Source organism: Rattus norvegicus, chromosome 1, assembly GCF_036323735.1.
Source record: "Rattus norvegicus strain BN/NHsdMcwi chromosome 1, GRCr8, whole genome shotgun sequence".
Taxonomy (NCBI): domain Eukaryota; kingdom Metazoa; phylum Chordata; class Mammalia; order Rodentia; family Muridae; genus Rattus; species Rattus norvegicus.
This window is the reverse complement of record NC_086019.1, coordinates 247,859,225-247,870,672: the sequence shown is the minus strand read 5'-3', so window position 1 is coordinate 247,870,672 and position 11,448 is coordinate 247,859,225. Positions and strand designations below refer to the sequence as shown.

The 11,448-nt window shown below is 38.9% G+C and overlaps 1 pseudogene; it reads right to left on the bottom strand.

The window, feature by feature from the left end:
- Nucleotides 1–6,387: 6,387 nt before the first annotated feature.
- On the bottom strand, nt 6,388–11,053 carry Cyp2c6_v1-ps5 (cytochrome P450, family 2, subfamily C, polypeptide 6, variant 1, pseudogene 5; annotated as a pseudogene).
- Nucleotides 11,054–11,448: the final 395 nt, after the last annotated feature.

Sequence of the window (11,448 nt, the reverse complement as noted above, 5' to 3'; positions counted from 1 at the left end):
ATCCACACACCCAGATTCCATCTCCACTTCTCCAAGACTATGGGATGGTAAAATCATGCCAGGAGGTTTGGTAATGTAGAACAGGTTTGAGAACTGAAGATTTGGTGTGCAAACACCTGAGTTTTACATAACTCTTCATTCCCTGCCATTCCCAGCATGGAAAATATGCCACACTCCCCACTTAAGGAAATGTGACCTCTGGTGAAATAGGCTCAGCACAGAGTTCTCCATGCTAATGAGGTACCTAGAGACCATGAGGGCTTAGCCAATAAGCTCCCCTTCTCAGACCTTCCACCCTGAGAAGTTGGTATAGTATGCAACTATTCTCCACATGAACAGTCAATAAACAGTTAAAACTGTGGACTGTCTCTTTCATGAAGAGCCACTGTGGGGAGACATGGAGAAGGCATTCAACTATTAAATCACAGCTCAGTTCTCCTGTAGTAGGCCTCTCTGAACTCCCAACCACAATACAACCAAACTAAGGACAATCACTTCTGAAACAAGCCAGAGTTCCCCTTTCCCCCAGCCCCAGGCTAGACAGCAGTGTTCAGCCTATGGGCCCCAACTCTATTCTCAGCTCATTGCAACTTTCAGTGATGCACATATTTCAAAGAATCTGAGACGCTCATTACCCTGGACTCATTGCAGGCCCAGGACACCTGAATCAGCTTTGACTTCCACACCTGTCAGACTGAGTTTTCCCCATATAGAGCAGTGTCTCCAAGATACCTTGAAGCCCAACCACAACCGATGGGTGATCATGTGGGATATGTGCAATCAAATTTCCAGAATTTAACCTCCTGATCTGTAGGTGAACCCACACCAGTCCATTTCTCTGCTTTCCTTACCAAAATGAAGGTGACTACCTCCATGAGGTCTCACCATACAGAGGTTTAAAATTCACCAGCCAACATTCACCAGTGTTAAAGCTGGTTTTCAGCTTTCCATCAGTGACCCATGGTTTGAACATTGGTGAACCAGAGTCATGAGTAAACTCTACCATTATGGCTATGCCAAAAACCCATAGCTAATAATCATGTCTCCATGAATTTTTTCCCATCTCCAAATCAGTCTTTACCCATGTTAATATTCTTCACCAGTAAAATCAACCTCAGAAGGAACTCCAAACTACTGTCTTCTAGCTACAATACATCCATATACAGCTGACTTCCTTCCCTTAACCAACAATCCCAACTCCCCCCAATGTTTTTCCTTTGCTTTGCTCACCCAACCACTATTAACATCTGTTCCTATTAGCATTTCTCTTCATGAATTTCATGGACCCTTACCCACAAGGAAAACACAAGACCTTCCTCTCTTTTTCCCACCACTTCCATTTTTGCCTTGTAGGACCCTTCATAAAACTGCATCTTACATATGTCCATGACGTCACCATCACCAAATCAATATGTATTAACTCTCCTGCTATCGTCTGTTACAAAGGCACTATAGGTTCCTATATTAACCCTCATTTTCAGGGCTTCTAGATCCTTGTGATAATTGTTCCTTGCAGATAGGAGGAACCAAAAGAAGAGAGATATCTTCATCCTTCTCATCATTGGACTGGGCCTCACTGTTTCACTAGGTATGACAAGAACAAATGGAACAGCCCTTGTCCAAACATAACATCTGGCCAGTGACTTTGAGGACAAGATTGACCAGGCAATGTCTTCCACATCAGACACTCTTGAGGCCCTTCAGTGCCAGATAACCTCCTTAGCAGGAGTTGTTCTGCAAAACTCAAGGGCCCTGGACAAACTGAACCCTAAACAGAAAAGAATGTAAGTTTTGCTGGGGACGAAATGTTGTTTGTATGTCAATAAATCTGGGCTAGTAGAGAAAGATGTACAAATGCTAAAGAGCTCCAGGGAAATCTCCAGGGAAGCTAAGTTCCCAACACCACTACCTCTTAGTACTCTAAACTTTTGGTAGCTTGGATTCTTCCTCTCATCAGCCCCATACTAGCCATATGAGCCTTGGTTCTTTTGGCAACCCACATCATCCAATTTATAAAATAACTGTTGACTAGCATTTCAAACCTCACTACTAATCAGGTTTGGTTCAACATCAAACTCTTCCCAATATAAAAGACAGTTATTCTGTTGACATCTTTCCTTTATAAAAAAAGAAAAGGAGGCATTGTGGGGCAGTGGACCATACCAGGAAACTTGGTAATGTTGAGTGGGTTTGGAAGCACTGGACCTTCATACCAGAGGGTGGTAGGTGCTTCACCTGCTCCCTGGCCAGATACCTGTCACATGACTGTGGTATCCCATGGAGGATTATGACAATAAGTCATGTAGGGACAGTGTGCTAACACCCTCCACATGCAGATGAGGCATCCCTAATATCTCAGATGAAGCAAATATAAAGCTTCTGCTGTCAAACCACAACCCATGAAAAGATGCATATGATATCTTATACCAATAAGGTATAAGAAGGAATAAGAATGTGAGAATTACTCCATCAAGGGTTGCTCTGAGAGCTTCTGTCATATAAGAACTGTAATTCTTCCTGGAGAGAAGAATTCTCTCCAAGAGGTTCTGCCACTAGATGCTGCCCTAACAACACACCACAGTCACTTCCTACCTAGTAGCCCCAACCTATCCACTGCATTTTACCTGCTATCCTAGCCCCCTGCCAGTGCTTCACCACTTTGTGCCAACCATAGCAGAAGCTTCAAATACAATTCCACTCCCTACTTGTGCTAGCCTTTCAGCAACATAATAGCAGTGAAAGAAAGTGGCTACCTTGACATGGCTCCCCATTCCCCCTCAAAGAGTGTAATGGTTTGCTTCAGCTGTCCCCCACCCCCACAGATCTCCATGGATATCTTCTGGTATACAGATCATCATGTCTGATTTATTTCTTCATGTTCTATAGCTCAAGCATATGATATATTTATGTCTTCAATGTTATTGATATATCATGGTATTCCCTGCATTCCCATCTCCCACTTAGCAGTAATCTTTTGCTGGCTCATGTTGCTCTATTGGCAGAACACCAAAGTTCTAGAACAAAGAGAAATAAATTCACTCAAAAGGAGTAGAATGCAGGAAATAATGAAAAAATAAGGTATAAAACTGAACAGAGAATTCACAAAAGAGGAATCTCGAATACCTGAGAATCACTTAAAGAAATGATTAAAGTCCTCAGTGATCAGGAAAATGCAAATCAAAATGACCCCATGATTCCACCTTAGCCCATCAAAATGACTAAGATCAAAAATTCACATTACAGCACATGTTGGCAAGGATGTGGAGAAAAGGAACTTTTTTCCACTGCTGGTGGGATTGCAAACTGGTGCAACCACTCTGGAAATCAGTTTGCAGATTCCTCAGAAAATTGGAAATATATATACCTGAAGACCCAGCTATACCTCTCCTGGACATATACCCAGAAGATGCCCCACCATGCTATAGGAGTATGTGTTCCACTTGTTCATGGTGGCTTTATTTGTAACAGCCAGAAGCTGTAAACAACCCACATGTCCCAGGATGGAAGAATGGATAAGGAAAACATGATTCATTTGCATAAAAATACTATTTATCTATTGACAACAAGGACATCCTGAGTTTTGCCAGTAGATGGATGGAACTAGAAAATGTTATCCTAACTGAGGTAACTCTGACTCAAAGTGACATGCATGTCATGTACTCACTAATATGTGCATATTAGCCAAAAAAGAACAGAATACCCAGGATACAGTCCATAGAATTCAAGGAAGCTAACAAGTCAAAGGGCACAAGTGAGGATGCCTCAATCCACTTGACAGGGAGAAGAAAGCAATCATGGGGCGCAGAAGGAAGAAGGGACTAGGGTGGGAAAGAAGACAGGCAAAAGAGGAAACATTATCTGGTATTGGGGGTAAAAAGGACTAAAGCCCTGATGATCAGCTGAAAAAAGTGAAAACAGGCAACCTTGAGAGATGGGTTGTAGATGAACCCTCTAGAAGGTACCAGAGACCTGGGAGGTGAGAGATTCTCAGGACACAAAGGGAGGGACTCCAGAAGAAATGCCCTCAGAAAATTGGACATAGTACCACCTGAGGACCCAGCTATACACTCCCGGGCATACACCTGAAAGATGCTCCAACATATAACAAGGACATATGCTCCACTATGTTCATAGCAGCCTTATTTATAATAGCCAGAGAATGGAAACAAACCAAATGTCCTTCAACAGAAATATGGATACAGAAAATGTTGGTACATTTACAAAATGGAGTACTCTACCACCATTTAAAACAATGAAACTCACAAAACTATAAAATGTCATCCTAAGTGAGGTAACACAATCACAAAAGAATACAAATGGTATGTATTCATTGATATGTGGACATTAGTACCAAATCTCAGAATACCGACATTATAACTCAGAGACTATAAGAATCTCAAGAAGAAGAAAGACCAAAGTGTGAATGCTTCAGTCCTACATAGAAAGGGCAGCAAAGTAACAGCAGGAGGTATAAGTGGGAGGAACATAGAAGGAAGAGAGGAGGGATAGAGGCAAAAGAGGGGGCCAGGATCAGATGTGGAAGGAGACAGGGGAGATGTTCAGATGGTCAGGAAATTGAACAGAGGTGTGTAGTGATGAAAGACGGAGAACAGGGGGAAGCCAACAGAAAGACCCAGATGCCAGGAAATCAAAGGCTCCCAGGACCCAACAGGAATGATATTTGCTGAAATACCCAACAAAGGGGAGGGGGAACCTGTAGAGACCATATCCAGAGGTTAGGCACAGCCCCTGGTTGGTGATGGGGCCATTCACCCTTCAAAAATTTAACCCTGAATTGCTCCTGGCTAAAGGAAATAGAAGGACAAAGAATGGAGCAGAGACTGAAGGATGGACCATCCAGAGACTGACACACATGGGAGTTTGAGAAAGGACTGAGATAGCCGAGGGGAGTTGCAACCCCATAGGAAGAATAACAATATAAACCAACCAGACACCCAGAGCTCCCAGGGAATAAACCATGAACTGAAGAATAGGCATGGAAGTACCCAGGGTTCCAGCTGCAGAAGTAGCAGAGGACAGAATTATTTGGCATCCATGGGAGGGGAGGCCCTTGGTCGTTTGAAGGCTTGATGCCCCAGTGTACGGAAATGCTAAGGCAGTGATGTGGAGTGAATGGGTGTGTAGGGGAGCCACCTCATACAAGCAGGAGGATAGGGTGGTATAGGGTGCTTTTGGAGAGGAAATTGAGAAGGAGGATAACATTTGAAATATAAATAAATAAAATGATAAATTACATTAAAAAAAAAGAAATGCCCTACAGTCAGGAAAGGGAACTGGTAAAAAGACAGATTGTCAAGTGAAGGAATTGGGTTGACATCCCACAGTCAAAAACTCTGACCCAGATTTTTCCTGTCTGAAAGAATTGCAGGGACAAAAATGGAGAAGAGACTGAAGGAAAGGAGGTCCAGTGACAGGCCCAAATTGGGATCCAATTCAAGAGTCAGCAAGCAGCTGAAAGAGTCAGATGCAGATACTTATAGGAAACTAATGGACAGAAGCTACTGACCCTTTGGGTTGAATTAGGGTAAAACTAGGAGAAGGTAAGGAGAAGGGTGACCCCATAGGAAGACCAGCAGTCTTCCTGGATCCCCAAGATCTCTCAGACCCTGTGCCACTAACCAGGAAGCATACACCAGCTGACATGAGGCCCCCAACACATCTACAGCAGAGGACTCCCTGCTCTGACCTCAGGGAGAGAAGATGCACCTAACCCATCAGAGAATTGAGGCCCCAGGAAGTGGGAAGGTCTGGTGGCCTAGTGCTGGTGGGGACAACCTTTTGTAGACAGGGGTGGTGAGGAACAATAAGATGAAGAACAATCAGAAGGCGAACTGAGAGAGGGATAAAGACTGGACCATAAAAATAAAGACTAGATCTAAAAACATAAAAATTAAAATAAAATAAAATCTCATTTCTGTTTGGAAAATGCTTAAGGCTCAAAATTATAATTACAAATGAATACTTTCTTACACAATGTATTGAATAAATAATAAATGAAATCACACAATGGCATGAATTTGGAAAGGCAGGGAAAAACAAAAAAATACAAAGTTTATCAGTCACAATAACATACTTTATGGCATGATTTGAGTCGGTTTCCATCTCTGTTGCACTTCACATTGTCTTTCTACTCAGTTTTGTTTATTTTATGTGCTAAGATAAATGGCAATGTGTTCTAATTAACCAATTCTCCTTATGTTTTCCTGAATCCATATTGTATTTTCACACACCCAATAACTATGCAAGTTAGTGTTCAAATGACACTGAACTGAGTGTTTACAAAGCTCTGGCAAATATTTAAGTATTCAGTGAATGAGAAAATACTTGAAAAATGAAATAAATGAGTATATACCAACACTTTACCTGCTTCCAATTAATTAGGTAATAATCAATAAAGTCATGAGGATTTGTAACATCCAGTGATTCTTGATGTTCTTTTATTTTCTTCAGAATGTAGTTTCTAGTATGATACACATTTTTAGCTAATGTCATATGACTTCCCGGACAATAATCAATGAAAACAGGGAAAGAGCTGCAGAACTACAAGGAAAAACACCAAGAATTAATTAAATGCATAAGGTATAATAAAGAAATACATACATACTATAATCTAGCAAGTCTGATTTTGATTTATAGTCCCATAAATGATTTATTTTCACCTTGAAGAAGAGTTGCTCCTTTTTATACATAATAAAATTATATATAAATTCTATGTAGTAGAAAAATTGAGGAAGAAAATCGTGCCCATATAGTCCTGTTTCACAGGGAATATTTTCACATTCAGTAATAATTCAATTTTGCCTATAAATTTTAAATATCATATGATATGAAGTAATGTAATCCATACACTTTGGATGCTAGTACATGCTAAGAAAATAGGGTAAATAATTTACTGCAGAAAGCTTTTCAATCAGCCAATCTCTGACATGAAGTGAGAATTTAGAATTGTGTGGGCCTCTAAAGATTCCTTGACAAAAATTGCACACCATTATTTACTTCTTTGTGGTCCATAACTAGTATATAGGCAGAGAGCAGGATATGCTAATTCATCACAGGGAAAGATTGTGAACATATTCGTGATCCACCATTCATATTATCATTTCTTCCTGTTCCCTTGTCGTGGAGGATCCAAAATAAAGCAGCATACATTTCAGTGGTTTCAGTGCTTCCTGTATCATTATCCAAAATACCTTTAGAATAATATTTTCTGTCTACACTAAGGTATTTATGCCAAATACATAAATGGGTAGGTTTTAATTATTGATAGTAAAAGAACTTGTGAGTAGTTCAAGAATGTTCTTCTATGAGTGACTGAATATCTTTCTAAAAATCAATGGATTAATTTGTAGAAAAACCTCTCTGTGTGTCAAATAAAAATAACATCACATAGGAAGATAAGCAGCTTGAGCTATCTTGGCATTTGTGTTTTGTTTATCTGTTGGTTTAGCGAAGGACATAGACCTCTCTTCCAGAGGTCCCATTCATACTACTCTAGGCAGGGCATGGGTACCATTACATCACTGTTAGTCCAGGTGTAATTTGGTCTGTGAAAAAGAATAGTCATAACTTTGCTTTCAGGAGGAGATTAATTTTCTTCACCTATATCCAGGGACTGCTCACAATCTTGATGTTCTCATTGAGTTTTTCCACCAAGCTAAGAAAATCTTGATCTTTATAATCAAAACAATTCTGGAAAATAATGGAGCAGATGACATTGCAAGGAGCACAGCCCAAGATGAAGGTAGGGTCACAGGTGAGCCTGAGGAATGGGAAACAATTGTAATATGTTATTAAAATATACCAAGAGGGCACTTTATCTTTGTTAATGGGAAAAATCCCTGGAGAAATTTTAAACTTCACTAAAATATGATTTTCAGTCTTCATTTTATTTTGGAGAAAGTACTTAAAGACAAGTTTCTTCATAATTTAAGCAGATAAGTTGACTGTTCTGTGAAAGGTATTTCAGGAGTGAGTAGCATTCACATAGCAATTGAAGATCTGTTCATCACCTAAGCCAAAACAACGAATACAGAGAGAAATGGTTTACACAACAGAAGACAGATATGTAATATACTTAGCAAAAATGAGATGTTGTTAATGAAAACAATTCAAGGTTACTTAAACAAGTCATTTTATTAAGTTCTTTGTGTTTGAAGATTAATACTTTCATGTGTAAATTCTTAAAGCATACAAATCATCATAAAATGAAATTATGATAATTTTTCATATCATGACGAAATTCTATTAAATACAGCTAAGGAATGAAAATATACTTTGACTCATAAGTACCCAGGACTATGAAAATGAGCATTCAAGACATATTGTCACATCAGTGAATTTGGGGAGATGAAAGTAGTTCAAGAAAATGAAAAGAAATAACATCTGGTTTGGAATCTTTAAATGTAGATGAAGTCACTGCCACCATTTTCAATAACAACTGATCTGTGGTAAAATGACTAGCAATAAATAAAGTATCTTTGTTCTAAGGATGTAACTTATCAGAAAATTAAAATAAATGCTGTGTTCATGATACCTGATTCAAAAGCAACAGAGAAAACATCATTTTGGATAGAATAATACCAGTAGATCCATTGGACTCTAACCTGTATCAGGATGGAAAAGTCAAAACAGGAAAGTATGATCACCATTGGTTTTCCTCAGTTCCTCCACAAGGCACCGTGATTCCTCTTGAACACGGTCCTCAATGCTCTTTTTCCCCATGCCCAAATTCTGCAAGGTCATGAGTGTAAAGCGTCTTATTTCTTTCCATCTATTTCCATGGCTAAAAGCAATTCCTGAACAAATGGGAATAGAAACTACAATGTGATCCCAGGAAGAAGGAGAGCATTGGCGAAGACACAACCCTAGAGAGGCATAGTCTGAGCCCCAGGATCAAGTCTGGCCTTTGCTGTCTATCTTCTTCCTCTTTGTGAATGCTACCCAGATCACTCATAAACATGTACACTTACCAAGGCCTTTATTAATTTTTTCAGCTACTGGGAAGCTTCCTCTTTCAGTAAACTCCTCTCCGTGATCAATCAAGCCTTCTTTTATTGCTTCATATCCATGCAATATCACAATGGGCTTCATGCCAAAGTACAGAGTGAACACAGAGCCATTCACTTTTGAGAACTGGAAATTGAAAAGCATACTAATGGGTAATTGTTACTTTTCAGTGTTGTCACAATGTGATGACCCAGACAGTTGATATTTAGATTACAATAAAGAGTCACATCAAAATATTCAGCAAGTCTCTTGATCATGTTTCAGTAAGTACTTGAGGCAAGAGTTTTCCAAATTCATTTTGGGGATGAATTGCTCATGAATAAAAGACTCTATCCCATGGGCAGTCACCAAATGCTGACACTATTACTGATGCTATGTTGTGCTTACAGACAGAAACATAGCATTTCTTTCCAATGAGAGGCTCTACAAGCAGCTGACTGAAAATTATATATATTTACAGTTCAACATTGGACTATAAGAAGGGTAAAGAAGAGTGGGAGGATTGAAGAAACTGAAGGGGATAGCAACCCCACAGGAAGACAAAGAGTGTTAACTAACCTGGACCACTGGGAGTTTCCAGAGAATAAGCCACAAACTAAAGAGCATACACAAACTTGTACAAGGCTTCTCACACATGTATAGCAGAGGACTACCTTCTCTGGCTTTAGTGGGAAAGGATGAGCCTAAGTCTACAGAGACTTTATATACCAGGGAAGGGGGATGACTAAGAGGCACCCTCTCAGAAACAAAAGGGAAAGGGAATGAAGAAGAACACTTCAAGGCAGTGATAGGCAACATTTGGGAGGTAAATAATTTAATAATAATAATAATAATAATAATAATAATAATAATAATAATAAACTAAAAATCTAAAAGTACTCAACATTTAAAAATACTCTTTTTTATCACTTGATGCCTGGACAATCTAATTCCATGTTCACTCATAATAAAATAAGTATCAATGCTCAGATGACGGTTTCAGCAACACCTATAAGGCTTTTCCTGTGCAGCTTAGCCCCAGGAAGAAGAGAGAAAATCCATAGTGGGGACCCCAAGTTCATTCTATCATTACTAGAGATGTGGAGATGGTGCACCACTGAAGCAGCACACAGCATGGGCATCTGCTAAGAGAACAGATTCACCCTGAGGCATTCATGGTCCCAGGCACAGAAGAAAAGTCAATTTGGATAGTATCAAATATGTTTAGTTCTCTTACTTCCTGTGTTTTGCGTCATCTACGGATAGTTTCTTTTAATAAAACATCAGTTATTTAGAGAACTTCAGCACCAAATGCTAATAAATACAGAGATTTAAAGTGCTGCCTGACTTGGTGGATGGTATCATGTGTCCCTTTCCAGAGACTTAGCAAAAAATATGGAAACAGAAATAAAATAAAGATGAGAATTATACATAGTTTTTGCAATTTTCCAAATGTCATTATAATATGCAAATACCCAAAGTTCTCTAATTCACCATAGAAATTGCTTTTTCTTCAATTTCTGATGGGGATAAAAAATGACCTTTACAGGTTTTTAGCTTTACAATCATTGATTAAAATGCCGTTGGGCAAGTCCTGAAAATGTACACAAAAATAATGTTATACAGACTTTACAGCTTATATTTAGGAATATATGTATATAAATATATCTATATGGATGTAACAACAATAATAAGAGAATGGCCACGGATTATATAAAAGAACAAGAAGGAGTATATGGGAAGGATTGGAAAGAGAAAAGAGGAAGAATATATTATAATCTCAAAATAATAACTATGTAATTATAATCTCAAAATGAAAAGAAATTTTTAAAAGAGTTATATTCACCTTTCTTTGCAAGGTACTAGAGGAGCATACTTACATTGGTTAAGGATTGGGTGATGTTCTTCAAATCAAGATGAAAGAAATTGCCAATAATTGGGAGAGGAGTAGGGCCTGAGGAAGCTTTCCTCTCCCAGAACTCTGTCTCCAGATAGACAGGAAAATGAGACAGGAGAGAGTGAGCACCAGCAACATGACCAGATCCATTGAGTTTCTCTTTACTGACACAGCTCTGATCAGGTAGCTTAGAGCTTTTATCATGTGGCTACAGAATCAATATGGCATAATTGACTAATCAGCTAGCTTCTGATGTATAATCTGTCTTTTACATGGACTCTATTCTAGTGACAATAACAAAAATAAGCTGTTCTTCATGCTTTAATATCTCATGATATACCTCAAACTATCTACTCATCTGCTTTATCTTCCCAAGGTTAGAAGTGTATACATGAGCCACCATGCCCAAGTTTAACGGCATACTTAACTGTGTATTTAACTTCAAATATTTGTTATCATAAACATTTACACAAGCATTCTCAATAAGTGTAGATTTATACACATTTAATACACCATTTTTTGATTGGGTTTTTTGGGTTCTTTGG